Source organism: Phyllobates terribilis, unplaced genomic scaffold, assembly GCF_046119375.1.
Source record: "Phyllobates terribilis strain yellow unplaced genomic scaffold, ASM4611937v1 Scaffold_1031__1_contigs__length_461108, whole genome shotgun sequence".
Classification (NCBI taxonomy): Eukaryota; Metazoa; Chordata; class Amphibia; order Anura; family Dendrobatidae; genus Phyllobates; species Phyllobates terribilis.
Genome location: NW_027363791.1, coordinates 179,190 through 201,193, shown reverse-complemented (window position 1 = coordinate 201,193; position 22,004 = coordinate 179,190). Strand labels below are relative to the sequence as shown.

General features: G+C 43.9%; 13 non-coding genes across 13 annotated transcripts; all 13 read right to left on the bottom strand.

Moving 5' to 3' along the window:
* Window positions 1-495: 495 nt before the first annotated feature.
* Window positions 496-686, bottom strand: LOC141242035 (U2 spliceosomal RNA). Its single transcript, XR_012306685.1, has one exon. It is a non-coding gene; the product is annotated as a U2 spliceosomal RNA (small nuclear RNA).
* A 1,115-nt stretch (window positions 687-1,801) lies between these two features.
* LOC141242034 (U2 spliceosomal RNA) lies at window positions 1,802-1,992 on the bottom strand. Its single transcript, XR_012306684.1, has one exon. It is a non-coding gene; the product is annotated as a U2 spliceosomal RNA (small nuclear RNA).
* Window positions 1,993-3,107: 1,115 nt separating this feature from the next.
* On the bottom strand, window positions 3,108-3,298 carry LOC141242033 (U2 spliceosomal RNA). The gene has a single exon (XR_012306683.1). It is a non-coding gene; the product is annotated as a U2 spliceosomal RNA (small nuclear RNA).
* Window positions 3,299-4,413: 1,115 nt separating this feature from the next.
* On the bottom strand, window positions 4,414-4,604 carry LOC141242032 (U2 spliceosomal RNA). The gene has a single exon (XR_012306682.1). It is a non-coding gene; the product is annotated as a U2 spliceosomal RNA (small nuclear RNA).
* Window positions 4,605-5,716: 1,112 nt separating this feature from the next.
* On the bottom strand, window positions 5,717-5,907 carry LOC141242153 (U2 spliceosomal RNA). Its single transcript, XR_012306799.1, has one exon. It is a non-coding gene; the product is annotated as a U2 spliceosomal RNA (small nuclear RNA).
* Window positions 5,908-7,022: 1,115 nt separating this feature from the next.
* LOC141242030 (U2 spliceosomal RNA) lies at window positions 7,023-7,213 on the bottom strand. Its single transcript, XR_012306680.1, has one exon. It is a non-coding gene; the product is annotated as a U2 spliceosomal RNA (small nuclear RNA).
* Window positions 7,214-8,328: 1,115 nt separating this feature from the next.
* On the bottom strand, window positions 8,329-8,519 carry LOC141242029 (U2 spliceosomal RNA). Its single transcript, XR_012306679.1, has one exon. It is a non-coding gene; the product is annotated as a U2 spliceosomal RNA (small nuclear RNA).
* Window positions 8,520-9,626: 1,107 nt separating this feature from the next.
* Window positions 9,627-9,817, bottom strand: LOC141242028 (U2 spliceosomal RNA). The gene has a single exon (XR_012306678.1). It is a non-coding gene; the product is annotated as a U2 spliceosomal RNA (small nuclear RNA).
* Window positions 9,818-10,932: 1,115 nt separating this feature from the next.
* LOC141242027 (U2 spliceosomal RNA) lies at window positions 10,933-11,123 on the bottom strand. The gene has a single exon (XR_012306677.1). It is a non-coding gene; the product is annotated as a U2 spliceosomal RNA (small nuclear RNA).
* A 1,114-nt stretch (window positions 11,124-12,237) lies between these two features.
* LOC141242026 (U2 spliceosomal RNA) lies at window positions 12,238-12,428 on the bottom strand. Its single transcript, XR_012306676.1, has one exon. It is a non-coding gene; the product is annotated as a U2 spliceosomal RNA (small nuclear RNA).
* Window positions 12,429-13,543: 1,115 nt separating this feature from the next.
* On the bottom strand, window positions 13,544-13,734 carry LOC141242025 (U2 spliceosomal RNA). The gene has a single exon (XR_012306675.1). It is a non-coding gene; the product is annotated as a U2 spliceosomal RNA (small nuclear RNA).
* A 1,115-nt stretch (window positions 13,735-14,849) lies between these two features.
* LOC141242024 (U2 spliceosomal RNA) lies at window positions 14,850-15,040 on the bottom strand. Its single transcript, XR_012306674.1, has one exon. It is a non-coding gene; the product is annotated as a U2 spliceosomal RNA (small nuclear RNA).
* A 1,115-nt stretch (window positions 15,041-16,155) lies between these two features.
* Window positions 16,156-16,337, bottom strand: LOC141242218 (U2 spliceosomal RNA). Its single transcript, XR_012306860.1, has one exon. It is a non-coding gene; the product is annotated as a U2 spliceosomal RNA (small nuclear RNA).
* Between the last annotated feature and the right edge of the window lie 5,667 nt (window positions 16,338-22,004).

Genomic DNA, 22,004 nt, shown 5'->3' with positions numbered 1-22,004 from the left:
ACAACGTTTCAGAAAAGGCATTGTAGCAAACCAAAAAAGAAATTTTAAGCGCAGCAGAGTAACCAGCGCACATACCTGTTAGCTCAGGTGAGTTTAAAAGGCTGCTGTTGATAACAAGGGCATTTGCTAAATAGATGGTGTGTGTGCAACAATATACTGAAAGGTCAATTATATTGTGCAGCTTATCTCACCACCTGTAGTTATTTAGGTGAAAGCTCCAAAATGCTTGAATAATATGTCTGTTTATCCAAAAGGAAGTAAAAAGGGAGAGCTAGAAAGATAGCATTGCATCACATTACATGGCAATGCAATGCACAGTTGCTGAAGTTGAACCAAAATGAGCTTGTAATCTGCCTTCTGCAACTTTGAACATGAAAAATCCAATGAGGAGAAGAAAAGCAAAGCCAAAGAGTCCATTCCCAAATCCGACAAACAAGCAAAATGAACAAAAAACATTGAATTCAATTCTTTCTGATTTTAGAAACTGCATTAAAGAAGGGGTGCACCGGTCCTGGAGATACTGCAATACCAGGTCAATGCGTGGAGTGGACAGAGCAAGCTCTTTTTCCATCTCCCTGTTCTAAAAATCCATTTAATATATGGTCCCCAGATAGGGGACGTATCAGATATTAAACTGATAAGAACAGATACTACACTTGATCTTAGCCAAAAGGCCGAGAAGCGATAACCAGAATTGGTTTCAAACTACGGAGCCACCCAAGGATCCTGAAAAGTCCATTTGTGGAGATGAGCTCCTGGACTCCCGTTAAGAAGACATGTTGTCAACCTCTAGATCCCTTACATGCCTGCACTTTTCGGCTTGCTGCTGCTGCAATCCACGCGTTTTAGATCTGCATAACTCCACCTCTTTAAACACAGCACCTTCACCCCCTGCTGTTCCCACCCGCCTCAACACCGTTGGAAGGGAGGAGAACCAATTAAGGCGGGGGGTGGGGTGGAACGAGCAGCTGTCTACCCTTAGCAGGAGGGCTCCTGATTACATACCTCTCCTGCTGCTGCTGCTGCTGGCTGTCCAGCAGCAGACTGAAGGTGGCTGCTGCTGTGCACAGGTATATAAAGGCTCAGAGCCTATTATGACACGCGCAGCCAGCGTTCCATTGCCACATTCCATCTACTGCAGGCAGGATACCTGGCTGGCTGAATGTCGCTGAGAAGCTCACAGAGACCGCCATAAGCAACAGTTTAACAGAATGCCACAGACTAATCAACCAAACTTTTTGGGTTGGGTTCTCTTTTATAGTCTGCAGGCATTAAATGAAAGAAGTCAGTGTTCCAGCAGAAGGAGACAACGTTTCAGAAAAGGCATTGTAGCAAACCAAAAAAGAAATTTTAAGCGCAGCAGAGTAACCAGCGCACATACCTGTTAGCTCAGGTGAGTTTAAAAGGCTGCTGTTGATAACAAGGGCATTTGCTAAATGGATGGTGTGTGTGCAACAATATACTGAAAGGTCAATTATATTGTGCAGCTTATCTCACCACCTGTAGTTATTTAGGTGAAAGCTCCAAAATGCTTGCCTAATATGTCTGTTTATCCAAAAGGAAGTAAAAAGGGAGAGCTAGAAAGATAGCATTGCATCACATTACATGGCAATGCAATGCACAGTTGCTGAAGTTGAACCAAAATGAGCTTGTAATCTGCCTTCTGCAACTTTGAACATGAAAAATCCAATGAGGAGAAGAAAAGCAAAGCCAAAGAGTCCATCCCCAAATCCGACAAACAAGCAAAATGAACAAAAAACATTGAATTCAATTCTTTCTGATTTTAGAAACTGCATTAAAGAAGGGGTGCACCGGTCCTGGAGATACTGCAATACCAGGTCAATGCGTGGAGTGGACAGAGCAAGCTCTTTTTCCATCTCCCTGTTCTAAAAATCCATTTAATATATGGTCCCCAGATAGGGGACGTATCAGATATTAAACTGATAAGAACAGATACTACACTTGATCTTAGCCAAAAGGCCGAGAAGCGATAACCAGAATTGGTTTCAAACTACGGAGCCACCCAAGGATCCTGAAAAGTCCATTTGTGGAGATGAGCTCCTGGACTCCCGTTAAGAAGACATGTTGTCAACCTCTAGATCCCTTACATGCCTGCACTTTTCGGCTTGCTGCTGCTGCAATCCACGCGTTTTAGATCTGCATAACTCCACCTCTTTAAACACAGCACCTTCACCCCCTGCTGTTCCCACCCGCCTCAACACCGTTGGAAGGGAGGAGAACCAATTAAGGCGGGGGGTGGGGTGGAACGAGCAGCTGTCTACCCTTAGCAGGAGGGCTCCTGATTACATACCTCTCCTGCTGCTGCTGCTGCTGGCTGTCCAGCAGCAGACTGAAGGTGGCTGCTGCTGTGCACAGGTATATAAAGGCTCAGAGCCTATTATGACACGCGCAGCCAGCGTTCCATTGCCACATTCCATCTACTGCAGGCAGGATACCTGGCTGGCTGAATGTCGCTGAGAAGCTCACAGAGACCGCCATAAGCAACAGTTTAACAGAATGCCACAGACTAATCAACCAAACTTTTTGGGTTGGGTTCTCTTTTATAGTCTGCAGGCATTAAATGAAAGAAGTCAGTGTTCCAGCAGAAGGAGACAACGTTTCAGAAAAGGCATTGTAGCAAACCAAAAAAGAAATTTTAAGCGCAGCAGAGTAACCAGCGCACATACCTGTTAGCTCAGGTGAGTTTAAAAGGCTGCTGTTGATAACAAGGGCATTTGCTAAATAGATGGTGTGTGTGCAACAATATACTGAAAGGTCAATTATATTGTGCAGCTTATCTCACCACCTGTAGTTATTTAGGTGAAAGCTCCAAAATGCTTGCCTAATATGTCTGTTTATCCAAAAGGAAGTAAAAAGGGAGAGCTAGAAAGATAGCATTGCATCACATTACATGGCAATGCAATGCACAGTTGCTGAAGTTGAACCAAAATGAGCTTGTAATCTGGCTTCTGCAACTTTGAACATGAAAAATCCAATGAGGAGAAGAAAAGCAAAGCCAAAGAGTCCATCCCCAAATCCGACAAACAAGCAAAATGAACAAAAAACATTGAATTCAATTCTTTCTGATTTTAGAAACTGCATTAAAGAAGGGGTGCACCGGTCCTGGAGATACTGCAATACCAGGTCAATGCGTGGAGTGGACAGAGCAAGCTCTTTTTCCATCTCCCTGTTCTAAAAATCCATTTAATATATGGTCCCCAGATAGGGGACGTATCAGATATTAAACTGATAAGAACAGATACTACACTTGATCTTAGCCAAAAGGCCGAGAAGCGATAACCAGAATTGGTTTCAAACTACGGAGCCACCCAAGGATCCTGAAAAGTCCATTTGTGGAGATGAGCTCCTGGACTCCCGTTAAGAAGACATGTTGTCAACCTCTAGATCCCTTACATGCCTGCACTTTTCGGCTTGCTGCTGCTGCAATCCACGCGTTTTAGATCTGCATAACTCCACCTCTTTAAACACAGCACCTTCACCCCCTGCTGTTCCCACCCGCCTCAACACCGTTGGAAGGGAGGAGAACCAATTAAGGCGGGGGGTGGGGTGGAACGAGCAGCTGTCTACCCTTAGCAGGAGGGCTCCTGATTACATACCTCTCCTGCTGCTGCTGCTGCTGGCTGTCCAGCAGCAGACTGAAGGTGGCTGCTGCTGTGCACAGGTATATAAAGGCTCAGAGCCTATTATGACACGCGCAGCCAGCGTTCCATTGCCACATTCCATCTACTGCAGGCAGGATACCTGGCTGGCTGAATGTCGCTGAGAAGCTCACAGAGACCGCCATAAGCAACAGTTTAACAGAATGCCACAGACTAATCAACCAAACTTTTTGGGTTGGGTTCTCTTTTATAGTCTGCAGGCATTAAATGAAAGAAGTCAGTGTTCCAGCAGAAGGAGACAACGTTTCAGAAAAGGCATTGTAGCAAACCAAAAAAGAAATTTTAAGCGCAGCAGAGTAACCAGCGCACATACCTGTTAGCTCAGGTGAGTTTAAAAGGCTGCTGTTGATAACAAGGGCATTTGCTAAATAGATGGTGTGTGTGCAACAATATACTGAAAGGTCAATTATATTGTGCAGCTTATCTCACCACCTGTAGTTATTTAGGTGAAAGCTCCAAAATGCTTGCCTAATATGTCTGTTTATCCAAAAGGAAGTAAAAAGGGAGAGCTAGAAAGATAGCATTGCATCACATTACATGGCAATGCAATGCACAGTTGCTGAAGTTGAACCAAAATGAGCTTGTAATCTGCCTTCTGCAACTTTGAACATGAAAAATCCAATGAGGAGAAGAAAAGCAAAGCCAAAGAGTCCATCCCCAAATCCGACAAACAAGCAAAATGAACAAAAAACATTGAATTCAATTCTTTCTGATTTTAGAAACTGCATTAAAGAAGGGGTGCACCGGTCCTGGAGATACTGCAATACCAGGTCAATGCGTGGAGTGGACAGAGCAAGCTCTTTTTCCATCTCCCTGTTCTAAAAATCCATTTAATATATGGTCCCCAGATAGGGGACGTATCAGATATTAAACTGATAAGAACAGATACTACACTTGATCTTAGCCAAAAGGCCGAGAAGCGATAACCAGAATTGGTTTCAAACTACGGAGCCACCCAAGGATCCTGAAAAGTCCATTTGTGGAGATGAGCTCCTGGACTCCCGTTAAGAAGACATGTTGTCAACCTCTAGATCCCTTACATGCCTGCACTTTTCGGCTTGCTGCTGCTGCAATCCACGCGTTTTAGATCTGCATAACTCCACCTCTTTAAACACAGCACCTTCACCCCCTGCTGTTCCCACCCGCCTCAACACCGTTGGAAGGGAGGAGAACCAATTAAGGCGGGGGGTGGGGTGGAACGAGCAGCTGTCTACCCTTAGCAGGAGGGCTCCTGATTACATACCTCTCCTGCTGCTGCTGCTGCTGGCTGTCCAGCAGCAGACTGAAGGTGGCTGCTGCTGTGCACAGGTATATAAAGGCTCAGAGCCTATTATGACACGCGCAGCCAGCGTTCCATTGCCACATTCCATCTACTGCAGGCAGGATACCTGGCTGGCTGAATGTCGCTGAGAAGCTCACAGAGACCGCCATAAGCAACAGTTTAACAGAATGCCACAGACTAATCAACCAAACTTTTTGGGTTGGGTTCTCTTTTATAGTCTGCAGGCATTAAATGAAAGAAGTCAGTGTTCCAGCAGAAGGAGACGTTTCAGAAAAGGCATTGTAGCAAACCAAAAAAGAAATTTTAAGCGCAGCAGAGTAACCAGCGCACATACCTGTTAGCTCAGGTGAGTTTAAAAGGCTGCTGTTGATAACAAGGGCATTTGCTAAATAGATGGTGTGTGTGCAACAATATACTGAAAGGTCAATTATATTGTGCAGCTTATCTCACCACCTGTAGTTATTTAGGTGAAAGCTCCAAAATGCTTGCCTAATATGTCTGTTTATCCAAAAGGAAGTAAAAAGGGAGAGCTAGAAAGATAGCATTGCATCACATTACATGGCAATGCAATGCACAGTTGCTGAAGTTGAACCAAAATGAGCTTGTAATCTGGCTTCTGCAACTTTGAACATGAAAAATCCAATGAGGAGAAGAAAAGCAAAGCCAAAGAGTCCATCCCCAAATCCGACAAACAAGCAAAATGAACAAAAAACATTGAATTCAATTCTTTCTGATTTTAGAAACTGCATTAAAGAAGGGGTGCACCAGTCCTGGAGATACTGCAATACCAGGTCAATGCGTGGAGTGGACAGAGCAAGCTCTTTTTCCATCTCCCTGTTCTAAAAATCCATTTAATATATGGTCCCCAGATAGGGGACGTATCAGATATTAAACTGATAAGAACAGATACTACACTTGATCTTAGCCAAAAGGCCGAGAAGCGATAACCAGAATTGGTTTCAAACTACGGAGCCACCCAAGGATCCTGAAAAGTCCATTTGTGGAGATGAGCTCCTGGACTCCCGTTAAGAAGACATGTTGTCAACCTCTAGATCCCTTACATGCCTGCACTTTTCGGCTTGCTGCTGCTGCAATCCACGCGTTTTAGATCTGCATAACTCCACCTCTTTAAACACAGCACCTTCACCCCCTGCTGTTCCCACCCGCCTCAACACCGTTGGAAGGGAGGAGAACCAATTAAGGCAGGGGGTGGGGTGGAACGAGCAGCTGTCTACCCTTAGCAGGAGGGCTCCTGATTACATACCTCTCCTGCTGCTGCTGCTGCTGGCTGTCCAGCAGCAGACTGAAGGTGGCTGCTGCTGTGCACAGGTATATAAAGGCTCAGAGCCTATTATGACACGCGCAGCCAGCGTTCCATTGCCACATTCCATCTACTGCAGGCAGGATACCTGGCTGGCTGAATGTCGCTGAGAAGCTCACAGAGACCGCCATAAGCAACAGTTTAACAGAATGCCACAGACTAATCAACCAAACTTTTTGGGTTGGGTTCTCTTTTATAGTCTGCAGGCATTAAATGAAAGAAGTCAGTGTTCCAGCAGAAGGAGACAACGTTTCAGAAAAGGCATTGTAGCAAACCAAAAAAGAAATTTTAAGCGCAGCAGAGTAACCAGCGCACATACCTGTTAGCTCAGGTGAGTTTAAAAGGCTGCTGTTGATAACAAGGGCATTTGCTAAATAGATGGTGTGTGTGCAACAATATACTGAAAGGTCAATTATATTGTGCAGCTTATCTCACCACCTGTAGTTATTTAGGTGAAAGCTCCAAAATGCTTGCCTAATATGTCTGTTTATCCAAAAGGAAGTAAAAAGGGAGAGCTAGAAAGATAGCATTGCATCACATTACATGGCAATGCAATGCACAGTTGCTGAAGTTGAACCAAAATGAGCTTGTAATCTGGCTTCTGCAACTTTGAACATGAAAAATCCAATGAGGAGAAGAAAAGCAAAGCCAAAGAGTCCATCCCCAAATCCGACAAACAAGCAAAATGAACAAAAAACATTGAATTCAATTCTTTCTGATTTTAGAAACTGCATTAAAGAAGGGGTGCACCGGTCCTGGAGATACTGCAATACCAGGTCAATGCGTGGAGTGGACAGAGCAAGCTCTTTTTCCATCTCCCTGTTCTAAAAATCCATTTAATATATGGTCCCCAGATAGGGGACGTATCAGATATTAAACTGATAAGAACAGATACTACACTTGATCTTAGCCAAAAGGCCGAGAAGCGATAACCAGAATTGGTTTCAAACTACGGAGCCACCCAAGGATCCTGAAAAGTCCATTTGTGGAGATGAGCTCCTGGACTCCCGTTAAGAAGACATGTTGTCAACCTCTAGATCCCTTACATGCCTGCACTTTTCGGCTTGCTGCTGCTGCAATCCACGCGTTTTAGATCTGCATAACTCCACCTCTTTAAACACAGCACCTTCACCCCCTGCTGTTCCCACCCGCCTCAACACCGTTGGAAGGGAGGAGAACCAATTAAGGCAGGGGGTGGGGTGGAACGAGCAGCTGTCTACCCTTAGCAGGAGGGCTCCTGATTACATACCTCTCCTGCTGCTGCTGCTGCTGGCTGTCCAGCAGCAGACTGAAGGTGGCTGCTGCTGTGCACAGGTATATAAAGGCTCAGAGCCTATTATGACACGCGCAGCCAGCGTTCCATTGCCACATTCCATCTACTGCAGGCAGGATACCTGGCTGGCTGAATGTCGCTGAGAAGCTCACAGAGACCGCCATAAGCAACAGTTTAACAGAATGCCACAGACTAATCAACCAAACTTTTTGGGTTGGGTTCTCTTTTATAGTCTGCAGGCATTAAATGAAAGAAGTCAGTGTTCCAGCAGAAGGAGACAACGTTTCAGAAAAGGCATTGTAGCAAACCAAAAAAGAAATTTTAAGCGCAGCAGAGTAACCAGCGCACATACCTGTTAGCTCAGGTGAGTTTAAAAGGCTGCTGTTGATAACAAGGGCATTTGCTAAATAGATGGTGTGTGTGCAACAATATACTGAAAGGTCAATTATATTGTGCAGCTTATCTCACCACCTGTAGTTATTTAGGTGAAAGCTCCAAAATGCTTGCCTAATATGTCTGTTTATCCAAAAGGAAGTAAAAAGGGAGAGCTAGAAAGATAGCATTGCATCACATTACATGGCAATGCAATGCACAGTTGCTGAAGTTGAACCAAAATGAGCTTGTAATCTGGCTTCTGCAACTTTGAACATGAAAAATCCAATGAGGAGAAGAAAAGCAAAGCCAAAGAGTCCATCCCCAAATCCGACAAACAAGCAAAATGAACAAAAAACATTGAATTCAATTCTTTCTGATTTTAGAAACTGCATTAAAGAAGGGGTGCACCGGTCCTGGAGATACTGCAATACCAGGTCAATGCGTGGAGTGGACAGAGCAAGCTCTTTTTCCATCTCCCTGTTCTAAAAATCCATTTAATATATGGTCCCCAGATAGGGGACGTATCAGATATTAAACTGATAAGAACAGATACTACACTTGATCTTAGCCAAAAGGCCGAGAAGCGATAACCAGAATTGGTTTCAAACTACGGAGCCACCCAAGGATCCTGAAAAGTCCATTTGTGGAGATGAGCTCCTGGACTCCCGTTAAGAAGACATGTTGTCAACCTCTAGATCCCTTACATGCCTGCACTTTTCGGCTTGCTGCTGCTGCAATCCACGCGTTTTAGATCTGCATAACTCCACCTCTTTAAACACAGCACCTTCACCCCCTGCTGTTCCCACCCGCCTCAACACCGTTGGAAGGGAGGAGAACCAATTAAGGCGGGGGGTGGGGTGGAACGAGCAGCTGTCTACCCTTAGCAGGAGGGCTCCTGATTACATACCTCTCCTGCTGCTGCTGCTGCTGGCTGTCCAGCAGCAGACTGAAGGTGGCTGCTGCTGTGCACAGGTATATAAAGGCTCAGAGCCTATTATGACACGCGCAGCCAGCGTTCCATTGCCACATTCCATCTACTGCAGGCAGGATACCTGGCTGGCTGAATGTCGCTGAGAAGCTCACAGAGACCGCCATAAGCAACAGTTTAACAGAATGCCACAGACTAATCAACCAAACTTTTTGGGTTGGGTTCTCTTTTATAGTCTGCAGGCATTAAATGAAAGAAGTCAGTGTTCCAGCAGAAGGAGACAACGTTTCAGAAAAGGCATTGTAGCAAACCAAAAAAGAAATTTTAAGCGCAGCAGAGTAACTAGCGCACATACCTGTTAGCTCAGGTGAGTTTAAAAGGCTGCTGTTGATAACAAGGGCATTTGCATTTGTGTGTGCAACAATATACTGAAAGGTCAATTATATTGTGCAGCTTATCTCACCACCTGTAGTTATTTAGGTGAAAGCTCCAAAATGCTTGCCTAATATGTCTGTTTATCCAAAAGGAAGTAAAAAGGGAGAGCTAGAAAGATAGCATTGCATCACATTACATGGCAATGCAATGCACAGTTGCTGAAGTTGAACCAAAATGAGCTTGTAATCTGGCTTCTGCAACTTTGAACATGAAAAATCCAATGAGGAGAAGAAAAGCAAAGCCAAAGAGTCCATCCCCAAATCCGACAAACAAGCAAAATGAACAAAAAACATTGAATTCAATTCTTTCTGATTTTAGAAACTGCATTAAAGAAGGGGTGCACCGGTCCTGGAGATACTGCAATACCAGGTCAATGCGTGGAGTGGACAGAGCAAGCTCTTTTTCCATCTCCCTGTTCTAAAAATCCATTTAATATATGGTCCCCAGATAGGGGACGTATCAGATATTAAACTGATAAGAACAGATACTACACTTGATCTTAGCCAAAAGGCCGAGAAGCGATAACCAGAATTGGTTTCAAACTACGGAGCCACCCAAGGATCCTGAAAAGTCCATTTGTGGAGATGAGCTCCTGGACTCCCGTTAAGAAGACATGTTGTCAACCTCTAGATCCCTTACATGCCTGCACTTTTCGGCTTGCTGCTGCTGCAATCCACGCGTTTTAGATCTGCATAACTCCACCTCTTTAAACACAGCACCTTCACCCCCTGCTGTTCCCACCCGCCTCAACACCGTTGGAAGGGAGGAGAACCAATTAAGGCGGGGGGTGGGGTGGAACGAGCAGCTGTCTACCCTTAGCAGGAGGGCTCCTGATTACATACCTCTCCTGCTGCTGCTGCTGCTGGCTGTCCAGCAGCAGACTGAAGGTGGCTGCTGCTGTGCACAGGTATATAAAGGCTCAGAGCCTATTATGACACGCGCAGCCAGCGTTCCATTGCCACATTCCATCTACTGCAGGCAGGATACCTGGCTGGCTGAATGTCGCTGAGAAGCTCACAGAGACCGCCATAAGCAACAGTTTAACAGAATGCCACAGACTAATCAACCAAACTTTTTGGGTTGGGTTCTCTTTTATAGTCTGCAGGCATTAAATGAAAGAAGTCAGTGTTCCAGCAGAAGGAGACAACGTTTCAGAAAAGGCATTGTAGCAAACCAAAAAAGAAATTTTAAGCGCAGCAGAGTAACCAGCGCACATACCTGTTAGCTCAGGTGAGTTTAAAAGGCTGCTGTTGATAACAAGGGCATTTGCTAAATAGATGGTGTGTGTGCAACAATATACTGAAAGGTCAATTATATTGTGCAGCTTATCTCACCACCTGTAGTTATTTAGGTGAAAGCTCCAAAATGCTTGCCTAATATGTCTGTTTATCCAAAAGGAAGTAAAAAGGGAGAGCTAGAAAGATAGCATTGCATCACATTACATGGCAATGCAATGCACAGTTGCTGAAGTTGAACCAAAATGAGCTTGTAATCTGGCTTCTGCAACTTTGAACATGAAAAATCCAATGAGGAGAAGAAAAGCAAAGCCAAAGAGTCCATCCCCAAATCCGACAAACAAGCAAAATGAACAAAAAACATTGAATTCAATTCTTTCTAATTTTAGAAACTGCATTAAAGAAGGGGTGCACCGGTCCTGGAGATACTGCAATACCAGGTCAATGCGTGGAGTGGACAGAGCAAGCTCTTTTTCCATCTCCCTGTTCTAAAAATCCATTTAATATATGGTCCCCAGATAGGGGACGTATCAGATATTAAACTGATAAGAACAGATACTACACTTGATCTTAGCCAAAAGGCCGAGAAGCGATAACCAGAATTGGTTTCAAACTACGGAGCCACCCAAGGATCCTGAAAAGTCCATTTGTGGAGATGAGCTCCTGGACTCCCGTTAAGAAGACATGTTGTCAACCTCTAGATCCCTTACATGCCTGCACTTTTCGGCTTGCTGCTGCTGCAATCCACGCGTTTTAGATCTGCATAACTCCACCTCTTTAAACACAGCACCTTCACCCCCTGCTGTTCCCACCCGCCTCAACACCGTTGGAAGGGAGGAGAACCAATTAAGGCGGGGGGTGGGGTGGAACGAGCAGCTGTCTACCCTTAGCAGGAGGGCTCCTGATTACATACCTCTCCTGCTGCTGCTGCTGCTGGCTGTCCAGCAGCAGACTGAAGGTGGCTGCTGCTGTGCACAGGTATATAAAGGCTCAGAGCCTATTATGACACGCGCAGCCAGCGTTCCATTGCCACATTCCATCTACTGCAGGCAGGATACCTGGCTGGCTGAATGTCGCTGAGAAGCTCACAGAGACCGCCATAAGCAACAGTTTAACAGAATGCCACAGACTAATCAACCAAACTTTTTGGGTTGGGTTCTCTTTTATAGTCTGCAGGCATTAAATGAAAGAAGTCAGTGTTCCAGCAGAAGGAGACAACGTTTCAGAAAAGGCATTGTAGAAACCAAAAAAGAAATTTTAAGCGCAGCAGAGTAACCAGCGCACATACCTGTTAGCTCAGGTGAGTTTAAAAGGCTGCTGTTGATAACAAGGGCATTTGCTAAATAGATGGTGTGTGTGCAACAATATACTGAAAGGTCAATTATATTGTGCAGCTTATCTCACCACCTGTAGTTATTTAGGTGAAAGCTCCAAAATGCTTGCCTAATATGTCTGTTTATCCAAAAGGAAGTAAAAAGGGAGAGCTAGAAAGATAGCATTGCATCACATTACATGGCAATGCAATGCACAGTTGCTGAAGTTGAACCAAAATGAGCTTGTAATCTGGCTTCTGCAACTTTGAACATGAAAAATCCAATGAGGAGAAGAAAAGCAAAGCCAAAGAGTCCATCCCCAAATCCGACAAACAAGCAAAATGAACAAAAAACATTGAATTCAATTCTTTCTGATTTTAGAAACTGCATTAAAGAAGGGGTGCACCGGTCCTGGAGATACTGCAATACCAGGTCAATGCGTGGAGTGGACAGAGCAAGCTCTTTTTCCATCTCCCTGTTCTAAAAATCCATTTAATATATGGTCCCCAGATAGGGGACGTATCAGATATTAAACTGATAAGAACAGATACTACACTTGATCTTAGCCAAAAGGCCGAGAAGCGATAACCAGAATTGGTTTCAAACTACGGAGCCACCCAAGGATCCTGAAAAGTCCATTTGTGGAGATGAGCTCCTGGACTCCCGTTAAGAAGACATGTTGTCAACCTCTAGATCCCTTACATGCCTGCACTTTTCGGCTTGCTGCTGCTGCAATCCACGCGTTTTAGATCTGCATAACTCCACCTCTTTAAACACAGCACCTTCACCCCCTGCTGTTCCCACCCGCCTCAACACCGTTGGAAGGGAGGAGAACCAATTAAGGCGGGGGGTGGGGTGGAACGAGCAGCTGGCTACCCTTAGCAGGAGGGCTCCTGATTACATACCTCTCCTGCTGCTGCTGCTGCTGGCTGTCCAGCAGCAGACTGAAGGTGGCTGCTGCTGTGCACAGGTATATAAAGGCTCAGAGCCTATTATGACACGCGCAGCCAGCGTTCCATTGCCACATTCCATCTACTGCAGGCAGGATACCTGGCTGGCTGAATGTCGCTGAGAAGCTCACAGAGACCGCCATAAGCAACAGTTTAACAGAATGCCACAGACTAATCAACCAAACTTTTTGGGTTGGGTTCTCTTTTATAGTCTGCAGGCATTAAATGAAAGAAGTCAGTGTTCCAGCAGAAGGAGACAACGTTTCAGAAAAGGCATTGTAGCAAACCAAAAAAGAAATTTTAAGCGCAGCAGAGTAACCAGCGCACATACCTGTTAGCTCAGGTGAGTTTAAAAGGCTGCCGTTGATAACAAGGGCATTTGCTAAATAGATGGTGTGTGTGCAACAATATACTGAAAGGTCAATTATATTGTGCAGCTTATCTCACCACCTGTAGTTATTTAGGTGAAAGCTCCAAAATGCTTGCCTAATATGTCTGTTTATCCAAAAGGAAGTAAAAAGGGAGAGCTAGAAAGATAGCATTGCATCACATTACATGGCAATGCAATGCACAGTTGCTGAAGTTGAACCAAAATGAGCTTGTAATCTGGCTTCTGCAACTTTGAACATGAAAAATCCAATGAGGAGAAGAAAAGCAAAGCCAAAGAGTCCATCCCCAAATCCGACAAACAAGCAAAATGAACAAAAAACATTGAATTCAATTCTTTCTGATTTTAGAAACTGCATTAAAGAAGGGGTGCACCGGTCCTGGAGATACTGCAATACCAGGTCAATGCGTGGAGTGGACAGAGCAAGCTCTTTTTCCATCTCCCTGTTCTAAAAATCCATTTAATATATGGTCCCCAGATAGGGGACGTATCAGATATTAAACTGATAAGAACAGATACTACACTTGATCTTAGCCAAAAGGCCGAGAAGCGATAACCAGAATTGGTTTCAAACTACGGAGCCACCCAAGGATCCTGAAAAGTCCATTTGTGGAGATGAGCTCCTGGACTCCCGTTAAGAAGACATGTTGTCAACCTCTAGATCCCTTACATGCCTGCACTTTTCGGCTTGCTGCTGCTGCAATCCACGCGTTTTAGATCTGCATAACTCCACCTCTTTAAACACAGCACCTTCACCCCCTGCTGTTCCCACCCGCCTCAACACCGTTGGAAGGGAGGAGAACCAATTAAGGCGGGGGGTGGGGTGGAACGAGCAGCTGGCTACCCTTAGCAGGAGGGCTCCTGATTACATACCTCTCCTGCTGCTGCTGCTGCTGGCTGTCCAGCAGCAGACTGAAGGTGGCTGCTGCTGTGCACAGGTATATAAAGGCTCAGAGCCTATTATGACACGCGCAGCCAGCGTTCCATTGCCACATTCCATCTACTGCAGGCAGGATACCTGGCTGGCTGAATGTCGCTGAGAAGCTCACAGAGACCGCCATAAGCAACAGTTTAACAGAATGCCACAGACTAATCAACCAAACTTTTTGGGTTGGGTTCTCTTTTATAGTCTGCAGGCATTAAATGAAAGAAGTCAGTGTTCCAGCAGAAGGAGACAACGTTTCAGAAAAGGCATTGTAGCAAACCAAAAAAGAAATTTTAAGCGCAGCAGAGTAACCAGCGCACATACCTGTTAGCTCAGGTGAGTTTAAAAGGCTGCTGTTGATAACAAGGGCATTTGCTAAATAGATGGTGTGTGTGCAACAATATACTGAAAGGTCAATTATATTGTGCAGCTTATCTCACCACCTGTAGTTATTTAGGTGAAAGCTCCAAAATGCTTGCCTAATATGTCTGTTTATCCAAAAGGAAGTAAAAAGGGAGAGCTAGAAAGATAGCATTGCATCACATTACATGGCAATGCAATGCACAGTTGCTGAAGTTGAACCAAAATGAGCTTGTAATCTGGCTTCTGCAACTTTGAACATGAAAAATCCAATGAGGAGAAGAAAAGCAAAGCCAAAGAGTCCATCCCCAAATCCGACAAACAAGCAAAATGAACAAAAAACATTGAATTCAATTCTTTCTGATTTTAGAAACTGCATTAAAGAAGGGGTGCACCGGTCCTGGAGATACTGCAATACCAGGTCAATGCGTGGAGTGGACAGAGCAAGCTCTTTTTCCATCTCCCTGTTCTAAAAATCCATTTAATATATGGTCCCCAGATAGGGGACGTATCAGATATTAAACTGATAAGAACAGATACTACACTTGATCTTAGCCAAAAGGCCGAGAAGCGATAACCAGAATTGGTTTCAAACTACGGAGCCACCCAAGGATCCTGAAAAGTCCATTTGTGGAGATGAGCTCCTGGACTCCCGTTAAGAAGACATGTTGTCAACCTCTAGATCCCTTACATGCCTGCACTTTTCGGCTTGCTGCTGCTGCAATCCACGCGTTTTAGATCTGCATAACTCCACCTCTTTAAACACAGCACCTTCACCCCCTGCTGTTCCCACCCGCCTCAACACCGTTGGAAGGGAGGAGAACCAATTAAGGCGGGGGGTGGGGTGGAACGAGCAGCTGTCTACCCTTAGCAGGAGGGCTCCTGATTACATACCTCTCCTGCTGCTGCTGCTGCTGGCTGTCCAGCAGCAGACTGAAGGTGGCTGCTGCTGTGCACAGGTATATAAAGGCTCAGAGCCTATTATGACACGCGCAGCCAGCGTTCCATTGCCACATTCCATCTACTGCAGGCAGGATACCTGGCTGGCTGAATGTCGCTGAGAAGCTCACAGAGACCGCCATAAGCAACAGTTTAACAGAATGCCACATACTAATCAACCAAACTTTTTGGGTTGGGTTCTCTTTTATAGTCTGCAGGCATTAAATGAAAGAAGTCAGTGTTCCAGCAGAAGGAGACAACGTTTCAGAAAAGGCATTGTAGCAAACCAAAAAAGAAATTTTAAGCGCAGCAGAGTAACCAGCGCACATACCTGTTAGCTCAGGTGAGTTTAAAAGGCTGCTGTTGATAACAAGGGCATTTGCTAAATAGATGGTGTGTGTGCAACAATATACTGAAAGGTCAATTATATTGTGCAGCTTATCTCACCACCTGTAGTTATTTAGGTGAAAGCTCCAAAATGCTTGCCTAATATGTCTGTTTATCCAAAAGGAAGTAAAAAGGGAGAGCTAGAAAGATAGCATTGCATCACATTACATGGCAATGCAATGCACAGTTGCTGAAGTTGAACCAAAATGAGCTTGTAATCTGGCTTCTGCAACTTTGAACATGAAAAATCCAATGAGGAGAAGAAAAGCAAAGCCAAAGAGTCCATCCCCAAATCCGACAAACAAGCAAAATGAACAAAAAACATTGAATTCAATTCTTTCTGATTTTAGAAACTGCATTAAAGAAGGGGTGCACCGGTCCTGGAGATACTGCAATACCAGGTCAATGCGTGGAGTGGACAGAGCAAGCTCTTTTTCCATCTCCCTGTTCTAAAAATCCATTTAATATATGGTCCCCAGATAGGGGACGTATCAGATATTAAACTGATAAGAACAGATTTTTTTCTTTTTCATTTTGTTCTTATATTTCAGTTGTTATTTCTCTTCTAATATTTCTCTTGCCTTATAATCTGTTCATGCTACAAGGTTCCACAGATGAAAGTTCCATAGACTCTTGGCTCTTTTTTTCCCAATTCTCTTCAGATCTAACAGGTAATAAATATATATTTCACTTAGTGCTAATTTTATGCATTCACTTTCACTTATAAAATCTCTTTTAAAAAGCAATATGTTTCGGACTTTCCATAGCGCATTCTTTATTCCATTTATCATTATCCAAATGACTCTTTCTTTTTCTTTTGATTGACATGTAAAATTTCCATATAAAACTACTTCGTGATTTAAAAACTTAAGACCAGTAACAAACTTTAAGAGACTTCCAACTTCTTTCCAGACATTTTGGGCATAAAAACAGTTCCAAAAGGTGTGTAAAACTGTTTCCTCTCTAACACAGCCTGTTCTAGGGCATCTTGCAGTATTGCACAATCCCCTTCTGTGTTGAAAAAATCTAACAGGAACACATTCTTGCACTATTGCCCATGCCAAGTCTTTATATTCATTTGTTAGATAAGGTGCATAAGTCATTCTCCAAATTCTTCCACTTTTAGTGTATGTAAAGTTTGCCACTGCTGTCATCGTTTCTTTTCTCTTTGTCTCTAGAGCCAGTCTTCTTGAATTTGACAGCATCTCCACATCTACTTCAGGTAAGTTATAAAGTCTAATTGTTTTTTCTAGTAAGACATATTGTTTTGGCGGTGTAATTAGGACAGGAGAATTTGGGGGCAATGTTATCCACTTTCTTTTCCTAAAGATATCTCCAGCTGCATATCTTAAGTAGAAAGACCAATGAGTTCTTAGATTGGTCATTTTGAAGCAAAAACTAAAGAACTTTAGGTACAAAAATTTTTTGATATTTGGGATATTCTTTCCACCATATTTATGCTGCTTGTACATTGTCTCTCTTCGAACCTTCTCCATTTTTGATCCCCACAGAAAAAGAAAAATTTGTCTCTGGAGAAACTTTACTGTGTTCTCATTCGGGGGGTACACCATACTTAAAAACAACATTATCGGCAACAACAAAGACTTAATGATCAAGTTTTTACCTTCCATTGATAATTTTCTGAGTTTCCATAAACTTATCTTCTTTTGCATTTTCTCCTTCACCAACTGCCAACTTTCTTCTCCATCATTCTTTTTTGTAAACACAACACCTAAAATTTTGATCTTATCACTTCTTATTTTAAGTTGAGGAATCTGCGCATCTGACCAATCACCGAATCCAAGACATTCGCTCTTCTCCAAGTTCAGTTTGAAGGCAGATGCTAAACAGAAAAAATCAGTAGTTCTTACTGCTCTTCTCAGCGATTGTTCTGAGTCGCACAGGATCGTGATGTCATCCATGTACCCCAGTGACTTAGTACTTAGTCCATTTCCACCTGGTATGGGTACACCTTTCACCATCTTATCTTTCCTCAACATTGCCAGTAGAGGCTCGATTGCGCAGATAAAGAGCAGAGGCGAAAGTGGGCATCCTTGTTTGACGCCCGACTTTAGAACAACTTCTGAAGATAAAAAACCATTAATTAAAATCCTGCTAAAACTTCCATCATATAAAAGTGCAATGTGCTTAATAAAAACATCCGGGAATTTCATTTTCTTTAACACAGAATACAGGTACTTATGAGAGACTCTGTCGTACGCTTTCTGGAAATCAAGGGACAGAAGAGCTAGCTTTTGCTTCCTCTCTTGCTGATACCAAATTGCGTCCCGTATAATATTCAAGTTTTCTGCAATTGTACGACCAGGCACACCACATACCTGATCAGGATGCACGACCTTCTCTATCACCTTCTTCATTCTGTTCACCATGATTTTTGCCATAATTTTATAATCTACGTTGAGTAACGTGATTGGTCTCCAGTTCTCTAGATTAGTCTTATCTCCTTTTTTAAAAAGCAGGGTGACCACACCACTTCTCCAAGATTCAGGCAATTTGTCACATAAAAAGACAGCTTTAAAAATCTCAAACAGGTCGTCTTTTAAAATCTCCCAAAAAGTAAGATAAAATTCAATTTGTAGTCCGTCAGTACCCGGTGTTTTTCCTCTAGAAAAGCTTTTGATTGCACTTAGCAGTTCTTCTTCACAGATATCTTCAATCAACAACTCTTGATCTTGCTTTTCAAGGTGATTCTGCAATGAATTAAGAGCATCAGGTAAAAAATCAGCGTCAATTTTCTTTTCGCTAAAAAGATTTTGATAAAAAGTTTGCGCTTTGTCCAACAGTCCATCTTTAGTTGTTTCACCATCAAGTTCTTTAATTAATTCTTTGCGTTCTAAAGATTTTTTGAAAAAGAACCTGGAACATGTTTCATTTTTTTCCATATGTTCTACCTTGGCGTTGAAAATTATTTCTTTGCCTTTCTGTTCAATTGCTTTTTTAATGTCTTCTTTGACTTGTAAAATAACATCCTCCATATCTATCCCTGCATTTCTGAGTTTGTAACCTGTTTGCAGTTTTGTATTCAGGTCTTTAAACCATTTCTGATTCTGTCTGGCCTTCCTTTTGCCAGCTAAGAGAAAAAAATGTCTAATTTGAGACTTCACATACTCCCACCATTCTAGAATTCTTTTGTAATAATGTTTTTTCCCCTGTAGTTTTTTATAAAATTTCAAAAATTCCTCTTTTATACTTTCATCTTTCAGCAGCAGAGTGTTCAACTTCCAGACACCTCGCCCTTTCTCTAGACTGGGCAATTCCAAGTGAGTAATTAACGTTTTGTGGTCAGAAAAGATGTTACCTGTTAGATCCACTTTATTCACTTTAAAACTCTGTGATGTCAGAACAAAGTCAATTCTTGATTTTAGAAGATTGTTCTCCCAAGTGTATCCTGGTTCAGAGGTATTCTTTACTCTCCAGACATCATTCAGGCAAGTATCGTCGATTAGATTTTTTAACTGCATCTCAGTTTTGTCTTTCCTTCTAGTACCTGATGTCCTATTTTCATCAGACCGGATACAATTGAAGTCACCGCCAACCACAGTTGGTGTAGGACCAGGTATAAAGAGTTTGATGATATCTAATAAACTGGATCTTTCCTCTTTAATCGGAGATGCATAAACATTAATCAGCTTGAACTCGGATCCACAGTAACTCACATTAACAACTAGTGCACGTCCAGGTTCAACTTCAGTGAACGAGGTAACCTTAAAGTCTTTGTTTTTAAACAGGACGCCAACACCAGTAGCACGCGATCCATTTTCACCGGACCAGATGGAAGGTCCGTTCGCCCAATCTTCCCTTAGTTTGTTATAGTTAGGGTCATGGTCAATGCCGCATTCTTGAAGTAAAAAAATATCAGCATCTAAAGTCATCAGGTAAGAAAATAAAGCAGCTCTCTTGACAGAGCCCTTTAAACTCCTCACATTTAGTGAGGCAATTTTGAGTGTAGCCATAAATCATTTAAACAGAGCTTGAGTCCGTATCTGACATGAATCCGACCGGGGTAGAGGGACCCGCAGAAACGTCCGTGTCTGAGAATTCCTCGATGTTCACCGGATCAGATGGGTTTACAGGTTTAGGAACTGAGATGATCGGTTTAGGTGAGTAATTAGGGAGGACTATTTTCAAACGCCCAGCAGGTCTTTTGCTGGCGCTCTCTCCCTTAAACAAACTCGACTTCTCCTTTTTCCTTTTCCTCAAAACCTCCACGTCAATGTTAATCTCCTCCTCCTCCTCCTCACCACCAGCCTCCTTAGAAGACTCCTCTCCCATCTCCACTTCAGACTCAGCTGGATTCTCCTCCACCACATGACCATCTGGACTCTCCGACCAATCCTTGAGAACAATGCTATCCCCAGGCGGGTCCCCAGCAGTGTCCTTGGGCGGATCCCCAGAAGGGTTCCCGGGAGGGTCCTTGGATTTGTCTGTTTGTTCTTCAGGACTGGACCGCTTCGGAGGGGCTCCCCCCCGAGCTGCATCTGCATAGCTGAAGGTCTTTTTTCTCAACGGACAATCCCGAAAAGAGTGCCCAGGGATACGGCAGATATTACAGATCATCTGATTTGGGCAGTTCAGAGTGACATGTCCTTTTTGATAGCACTTCTTGCAAAGAGCGTTCTCCTCCTTGCAGCTCTCAAAGGAATGCCCAAAGTCCATACATTTTCTGCAGAAGATAGGCATCCCTGGATAGAAGAGTCTTCCTCTCTCTCTGCCAATCAGGAAGCTCTGAGGCGGATGAATGAGTCCACCAATTCCCAAACCTTCTCTCAGCTTCACGATGAACTTGTATTTTCCGGTCCACAACCTCTCAGAGTTCATGATTTTGTGAGAAAAGTGGACCTCAGAGCAATAGTTATGCAGAAACGCAGCCACATCCTTTTCAGAGACATGCGGATTGCTCATATGAACCCCCACAGACTTCTCTTCTGCCAGGCAGAGGGTCACAAAACACAGTCCTTTAAGATCTTCCTCCTGAAGTCTCAGCTTGATCTGATGGTAAAAATTCTGAGATGCCACTTCAGAGGTCAGGGTAAGCACAAAGCGTCCAGGAGCATCTTGAAGTGCCAGAATGTTCTCCCTTTTCACCTGCAGGATCTCAAGCAGGACCTTCCTCACGAAGAAAGACAGGGAGAACTTGTCACGGGCTCGCTCTTCAACTTCAATCTTGAAAGAGTTCTTGATCTTCAAGTCGCCAGCTCCAGCAGAACGGAGAGTAGCCGATGTCGCCATCGCCATATTCAGATAAGTCGATCGCCTTCTTGGTTCTCTTCAGCACGCACACCCCCTATAGCAGCAGGAGGCTTAAGACAGTAGAACTGCCGATGCCTCAAGGCCGAGGATGCGATAGGCTTTGGAGTCTTCCAGCAACAACACTTGGTCGTAGCCAAAAGGCCGAGAAGCGATAACCAGAATTGGTTTCAAACTACGGAGCCACCCAAGGATCCTAAAAAGTCCATTTGTGGAGATGAGCTCCTGGACTCCCGTTAAGAAGACATGTTGTCAACCTCTAGATCCCTTACATGCCTGCACTTTTCGGCTTGCTGCTGCTGCAATCCACGCGTTTTAGATCTGCATAACTCCACCTCTTTAAACACAGCACCTTCACCCCCTGCTGTTCCCACCCGACTCAACACCGTTGGAAGGGAGGAGAACCAATTAAGGCGGGGGGTGGGGTGGAACGAGCAGCTGTCTACCCTTAGCAGGAGGGCTCCTGATTACATACCTCTCCTGCTGCTGCTGCTGCTGGCTGTCCAGCAGCAGACTGAAGGTGGCTGCTGCTGTGCACAGGTATATAAAGGCTCAGAGCCTATTATGACACGCGCAGCCAGCGTTCCATTGCCACATTCCATCTACTGCAGGCAGGATACCTGGCTGGCTGAATGTCGCTGAGAAGGTCACAGAGACCGCCATAAGCAACAGTTTAACAGAATGCCACAGACTAATCAACCAAACTTTTTGGGTTGGGTTCTCTTTTATAGTCTGCAGGCATTAAATGAAAGAAGTCAGTGTTCCAGCAGAAGGAGACAACGTTTCAGAAAAGGCATTGTAGCAAACCAAAAAAGAAATTTTAAGCGCAGCAGAGTAACCAGCGCACATACCTGTTAGCTCAGGTGAGTTTAAAAGGCTGCTGTTGATAACAAGGGCATTTGCTAAATAGATGGTGTGTGTGCAACAATATACTGAAAGGTCAAT